The following is a 7,327-nucleotide window of genomic DNA, read 5'->3' on the forward strand; positions in this document are numbered from 1 at the left end:
GAAGGAGCACTTATGGGACGACTGAGGGAGGGAAGGCGGGTGAAGCCCAGACCTCAGCGCCAAGGCCTTCGGAGATGGCTCTGGACTTGTTTTTTGGTTTCAAAATAACTTTTACGTTTCTTCTGACGTTTTTGTACGTTTTTAATTTGCCTCGACCAAGTTGGAAGTCCCATCCTTGGAGGAAAGGAGGGATGTCCATGAATAAAATGCGTAACTGTGTTTTACTTATAAAGTGCCGTCTACTTCGATTGCGGCATATAAATAAACGACGGCGACGACGGCAGCAGCTGAAGGCCGAAGTGGGGGCCCCGGCTGCCGACCAGAGGGGAAGGGGCGCCCGAGGCCCGCCGCGGACCGCAGCCTCTCTCCGGGTCCAAAAGGCGCAGCAAGCGCTGCCCTCCGCCGCATAAAAGGGGGCCCTGGGAAGAAACCAGGGGTCTCCGCCAGACCCTCGCCTGCAGCAGAGGGGCGGGGGAGGAGGCGGATTCTGGGGGGAACCCACAGAACAGTCCCACGTTCACGTCGCCGGGGCGAAGAGGGCCCTTCTTGTCCTCCTGGGCCCAGTCTGGCGGGGGGAAACTGTTCCTGATCCGTGGGCGATCGGGGTCCACCCAGAAAAGCCCCCTCGCTCCTGGCCCCTTGTGGGTTCGCGGGTGGGTTTTCAGGGCTATCCTTCTTCCAAGGGGGGCTCAGTCTCCTTGCCCCCCCCCCCAGCCCCATTCCGACTCCAAAAGCAGCGCCCAGTAATGAGGCAACTGAGGGACGCTTTGCAAAACTCCGTAAATAATTTAGTGTCGTATTTCAGGGGGAAATCGCTCTCTTAAATCACCCCCGATAAATGGCAGCCCCCCGCCTTTAAAGAGGCCGATTCCAAGAGACAGAGAGGCCCGCTTGAATTATTCATCGCCGGTGCCTTCCTTCGTTCCTAACTTATTATTAATTAGGCGCCTCCAGTCTTTTCGCAGAAAGCTCCACAGAGTCAGTTGCAGCTTTAAATATGAATTAAAAGCAAATCCGACCAACTGTAATGCGAAAATTATTCCGCGTCTTCCTTGGCAGAGATGGAGCGAGCGCGGATCGATGCCGCCCGACTTGGCTCCAAACGACAGCGGGTTATTGATGGCGGGTTTTAATGACGCTAATGACCGGGGAAAGGGAAGAGGAGCCATGCCCAGAGGAAAGAGCACCCCTCGTCGCCCCAAAGCCGAAGCCAGGGTCCCGATTTCCGGAGGGGAAACTCTGGGAAGGAAAGAGGTGCGGGGACCAGGAAAGGGCCAAAAGCCCCACACTCTCGCCGAGGAGTGCAAAAGGAGGGCCACACACAACTGGGACCGGACTGGACTTCCGTGCTCGGCTTGGCCCCCGGGGCCGCCTCTGAAGGGCCACCGGGCCACCAGCCCAAAGGTTCAAGGGAGCGGAGGAGCCCGGCTGTTAATCGTTTTAAAGCCCCGATTGTCCTCCCGTCCGTCCTTTCAACCTTCGGCTCAATCCGGCAGCAGGAAGCCCGGTCCTTTAAGGAGGAAGGGCTCCGGAAGCCCAGCTGCTCCCCACCGCTCGGGGCCTCCATCGGGGAACGGAGGCCGGAGTAAGCCTTTCCATGGCTTTTAAACAAATGGGCCCCGATCCGGGCAACGGGCCTCCCGGACTCCGAGAAGTAGCTGAGGAACCGCTGCAAAAGCCCTCCTGAAATGGCCCCAGAAATGCGGGAAAAAGATTCATGAGGGTGGCCTGGCCCGGCTTCGTTTTCGTTCTCCGCCAAGCGCCAGCAAAGGCCCTGAAACGGAATTGTCTCTCAATACAGCTTTTAAGAAACGTAACAAACGGAAACCGATCTTCTGCCGGAAGATCCTTTTCTGCTGCTTAAAACATTCCTGGTAATATATCGGGACTGCACCGATTTGTTTGGGCAGAATCCGTGCCTTCCTTTCCTCACTCCCTCTTTCTTTCTTTCTTTCTTTCTTTCTTTCTTTCTTTCTTTCTTTTCCTTCCTTCCTTCCTTCCTTCCTTCCTTCCTTCCTTCCTTCGTTCTCTGGTGTCCGGGGCTGCTGCGAACGTGCCCTGAGTTTTATTCCGGGCGGCGGACCTGTTCCAACCTGTTTCAGGACCTCGGAGAGCTCCTTGAGCTGAAGCCAGAGCGACTCTGGCTGCGCCGCGGAATGGAATTCTGGGATTTGTAGTTTTGTGAGCTATTTTGTCTTCTCTGTCAGAGAGTTGTGGAGCCACAACAAACTACACACCCCAGAATCCCGTAGCCTTGAGCAGTGGCAGTTACAGTGGTGTCAAACTAGATTATTTCTGCAGCGCCGATGCAGGCCTTGTCCTGCTGCCCTTTGACCCCGGAGGAGAAGGTCCAGCCCTTCAATGGCCAGGGTTCCCGCCTGCTGCCCCCTTGAATCTCCTCGGGACTAAGCTCGGGATCGGTGGGGTGCAATCCGGTGGGGGTTTGAGAAATGCCTCCTCTCCGGCCGGGGTCAGTCCGAAGGGCAACGCTGCGTAGTGGTCTGAGCGCTGTCCAAGAACTCCCCGGAACCAGGGTCTAAATCCCGCAGGGCCATGGAAACCCCCGGGGCTCTCCTTCCAAGGTTGGCTCGCTGGAACTTGGAGCCGATGGAATCGGGCGGCGCGGGACAAAAGCAGGCCAAGAACCCCGCTTTGCTCCCCAAAGAGAGAGAGAGAGGCCTTAGGCCGCCTCCGGAAAAGGAGCCCGCTCCAGGAGGAAGGAAGGAAGGAAGGAAGGAAAGAAGGAAGGAAGGCCTGGCCCTGGCAGGGCGCTGAAAGCGGGCCCAGTGGCCTGGGTCCCGGAAGGGTTAGGCGCGGAAGGGGCCAGGAGGCCCCCAGAGTCCCTCCCCTCCTCTGGTAAATCTGGGTCGGTGGGGGGGTCCGGTTCGCAGCCCCCCGGCGAGGGCCCTGGGGAAGGAGGAAGGCCGATGGGGGTTTTACCTGGAAAGAACCGCCCCAGAGACGCCCCGGCGGGGGAGGCCTCGCCTGGAGTCCAGGGTTCAAGCCCTTGTTCTCTCAGCCTCAGCGGCAAGGTCCGCAGCAGCAACTGTAAAGGCGCTTCGGGGCCTGAAGGAGCCCCTTCCGGGCCGCAGTCGGAAAGGCTTCGGGGGCCCGTCGGGAGGAGACCCGTTCCTCGGAGCGGGGTCTCGGCACTCCTCTCGCCGCCGAGCCGGAGGAGGAAGGGCTCCGTTCCCCCGCCGACTCCCGGGGCCGAAGGAAGACAAAGGAAGAAGGGTTCAAAGCCGATCCACGCAGACACGCGGCACCTCCTGGCAGCGGATCCACCGCCAGAGGGTCTCCGGTGGAGTTTTTTTGGGAGTGAAGGGACCAACTATTTCAGGGCCCGGCGGGAGAGGCGTTGTTGTTTCGGGATTCCGGGCCTCCCCCCGCGCCACTGCGGCTTAGACCCCCCCTCGTAGGTCTAGCCTGCGCAGGTCGCCCCCCGCCCGCCGGGAAGTGGGGCCTCAGGGATGACTGAGCGGGAGAAGGGCTAGAGACCTCTGGGACCCGAAGCCTCCCGCGGCCCCCGCCGGCCCTGTCCCCGGGTCTCCCTCTTGAACCCGGGCTCCTTGCGGCGGGGGACCAAGCCCGAGAGTCCCTCCGGAGGCTCTTTGCGCGCGGGGAGTGTGTGTGTGTTGCCTGTGCGATTCGCGTGTTGGGCGCCAGGAGCGCGTGGGAAGGCGTGACGCAGGGAAACCCTTCAGGAGTAGGGCCAGCAGCAGCAGCAGCAGCGGGGGAGCAGAGGAGCCTTTGCAGCCGGACTCGGATTAAGGCAGCCCCCTCCCCGGAGAGAGCACCTGGTGCCGGCCATTGGTTCGGTTTATGACCTTTTCGTTTTGAAATGCAATTTTATATTTAATGAGATGCTTTGGTTTCAAACCTTCGATCGTTAAAGTTTAATCAGTGTTATCTGTGAGCCTCCAGAAGAAGGCAGTATTTATATATAAATATAAATAAACGAATTAGGGCTGGAATCAGGGAAGTAAAGCGGAAAGGATCAGTTTTCAAAACCAAGGCTTCTCTGTTGTTCGTTGCAACCAAAGGAAAGGAGTGAGGGAAACCGAGCAGAGAAGCCGCCCTTCCTCGTGTGTGTCCCGGGGCTGACGGAACCGGAAGCAGGGAGCCATCGGAGCCTTCGCCTTTCTTGGACCTGGGCCAGCCCTTCGTTTCTGGAGGCGGAGATGGTCCGGAGAGCCGGGCCTGCGGAAAGGTCTGTGGAAACAGGAGAAACCTCCCTGCCTCCCCTCCGGGGCCCCAGCGAAGACGGAGGCTGCCAGCCCTTCTGTGCAGCGACCAGACCGCACTCCCTCCCAGTTGGCTCTGGGTTCTGGTAGGCATCACTACAAATAAAGATTGATTGGAATGAATAACAAACGGAACGGAATGGTTCAATTAATAAGCAGCAGGCTTTGGCTTCGATCCTGTTCAGCTGCTTAAAAGAAAGTGAGCTTGAAGCAGTTTAGCAGACTCCCCAGTTAAGTCGCAGGAGTCAAAGCCACTCCGGATCAGTCTGCAAAGCGAATTTTGGACTAACGAAGAGAACGAAGTTGGGGGCAAGAGCTTTCCTAGCCTCGAATCAATTGAGGAGGTCGACTGAGGTCAAGAGAGCCTCTTTCTTTCTTTCTTTCTTTCTTTCTTTCTCTCGGCCATTCCTTCCCTTCCTCCAGAACCGAGAGGTAACACCTCTCCCAGTTGAATTCGTACTTAATTTAATGGCAAATCACAGTCAAAAGGGGCACTTTACCCACTGGGAGGCAGCGGAGGGGGTTCCTCTCAGCCCCAGAGACGGCGGGAAGGGGGTGCGGAGCAGCAGCGGCGAGGAGGGCAGCCCCGTGTTTTCTGCTCCCCGCGACACCCCCCACCGCACCGGGGGCCGAGGGGGAGGGCAGAGGTCCGGCGGAGGAGGAGGAAGAGTCCCTGTCCTCCCTTGCCCTCGGCGGCCTGGGATCCGGAGGACCCTGGAGGGCTGACATTCAGGCCCCCCGCCTCACACAGACCCCACGGCCGCCTTCCCTGATCAGTAGCCCTAATCGGATTTTCTGTCCTAAATCCAAAACGGATTATTTAATTGTAAATGAGACAACAAAAAGTTCAGTTAAACAGGGCAGCAATTAGCCCTTTCCCCGAGCAGCGCCCGCGACCCCTTTGCCTAGAGGAAGAGGAAGAGGGAGAGGAAGAGGAAAGGCCGGTGGGGCCGGGGAGGGCGAGGCTGGTCCAGCCCCAGACAGGACCCCGCCGCCCCTGGTCCTTGGTTCAGGGCAAGCAGCCCCCTCCCGCCCCCGACCCAGATGCCTGGAGTGGGCCACCCACCGAAGAGGACACCCACCGTCCCCCCCTTTGAGGCCCCTGCTTCGCGGCTCGACTTACGACCGGAAGTGCGGGAGTCATTAGCCCCTGCTGCAAAGGGGCGAAATGGATTCTGAAGGAGGGTGACACTTTCAGATAATTAGGCAATCATTATTAATTCATTCGCATTCATTTTTACAACTGGGATTGCGAGTCGCTAATGCGAAAGCTCTTGCCCTCTGAAGGAATCCAGGAAGCGGCCCTCCCTGGGGCTCCCGATCCTGGGGGGTCTCCATTGGCGGCCCCCCCTTTGCAGGAAAAAGGGAAAACGGACCGCCTCCCGAGGGCCACATCTGCTCCGAAGAAGCCCAGTGGGGAGGGGGCAGAGGGAAGGGCCGTTTGGAGGCTTCGTCAAAAGGATCCTGCCAGCCAGTGGGCCAAGGAGGGGAGGGGGCTCTGGGCAAGACAGGGGTCAGCCTATCCCCAACCAACCAAAAAACCAAGCGGGGGAGGAGGAGATGGCCCTGGGAGACGCGCCTGCCTCCCTCCCTCCCCTCAACCAGAGGTCAAGCCCCCCCCCCAGCTGCCCTACTGCCCAAAGTGCCAGGAGGAGGGAGGGCGGGCAGAGCGGCCTTTCCTTCATGCCAAGGGCTCAGCCTCGCCAGGGGCAGAGACGTCTGCCCCCTTTCTCTGGCACAGCCTCGGTGGGCACCACACTTCTTTGTGGCCCTTGCCATGTCCAGCCAGCCTCTTGGGCCCTGAAGCAGGGAGGCGAGTGAAGGTCCGGCCTGAGAGTCTGTGTCCATCCAAGGCCAAGGCTAAGGCCAAGACCAAACCCCATGCGGACTGGCAGGGGCTCATCTCAGCCTCTCTCTGCCTGCCCCACTTCTCTTGGGGGGAGGAGAAGGAGGAGGTCTTCTGCTAAAGAGGCCTCACTGGAGAGTCTGGAAACATTAACTCATTAAGTCAATTATTCATGGGCTCTTTCCTCTAAAGTGGCAACATCACACCATCCCTCCGCAAAGGAGCCACTTCTCCAAATTGTGTGGTGCCAATAATGGGTCCCCTTAGAACAACAACAACAACAACCATACGGCACTCTTGGCTCAAGGTCTCTCCTTGCCTCTCTGGACAATGCCCCCCCAGGCTTTCCCAGGGGCCTCTTTCTGACCCTGGGGACCGTCTGGGGCTTTGGACCAACATCCCATTTGCGCAGTGAAGATTTGCTAAGGGAGAGTTACACTATTCCCATCCAGAATACCACCCTTGCACAACACAGGCCAATGACTAGTTACCATTGTGCAATGCACAAGACATGATGCACAATCACAGTGCAAACTATAGGATGCACACCACAATGCAGAATGTACAATGCACAACTTGCAGTGAGAAAACACACCTCCACTTCTGCCGCTATCAGTAGAATACATCTGTGGCTCAATGGTAGCCTTTTGGTTAATGGGAAGTTAATTAGGAAGTTAATTGGGAAATGTCCTTGCACTGGTCCTAGAGCTCATTGAAAGTTACCCAAACACTGGGATGGTCCCAGCCCCCCTGAGATAGGGGCCTTCCTTCCTCTGGGACTCTTCTGCCACCTGGAGAGTGAGTTGCCTCTTTGCAGAACTGAAGCTCAGTCAGGAGTCTGCAGCAGGTTCCCAGAAGGACTGGTTTAGCTGCTTCTTGGGCCAGGGATTATCAGTGAAGCAAATGCAGGAATGGGTCCGCTATTGGTGGGTCCCCTACTGTTGCACTACATAATGCCAAAACAGATGTGAAAACCTAGGCATTTCTAACCAGAGAGAGTGAGGAAGCAGGGACAGAGCCTCCTGTACCACAAGCCACAAAAAGACTTGCAACCTACCACCTTTCTGCATAGCACTGCCCTTTGAAAAAGCAACTGGCTGTATTTAAAAGCCTCTGTGGAAAGAGAGGAAAATTGCACACCAGAGGCATGGACTAAACCAAGGAGTTCACAGGCCTGAATTCACAGGACCTGAGCAGAGCAGTGGAGGATAAGGAGTCTTGGGGATGCCTCATCCAC

The sequence above is a fragment of the Sceloporus occidentalis genome, unplaced genomic scaffold (assembly GCF_023333645.1).
Source record: "Sceloporus occidentalis isolate IW3139 unplaced genomic scaffold, rSceOcc1.0.p SCAF_9, whole genome shotgun sequence".
NCBI classification, from domain to species: Eukaryota; Metazoa; Chordata; class Lepidosauria; order Squamata; family Phrynosomatidae; genus Sceloporus; species Sceloporus occidentalis.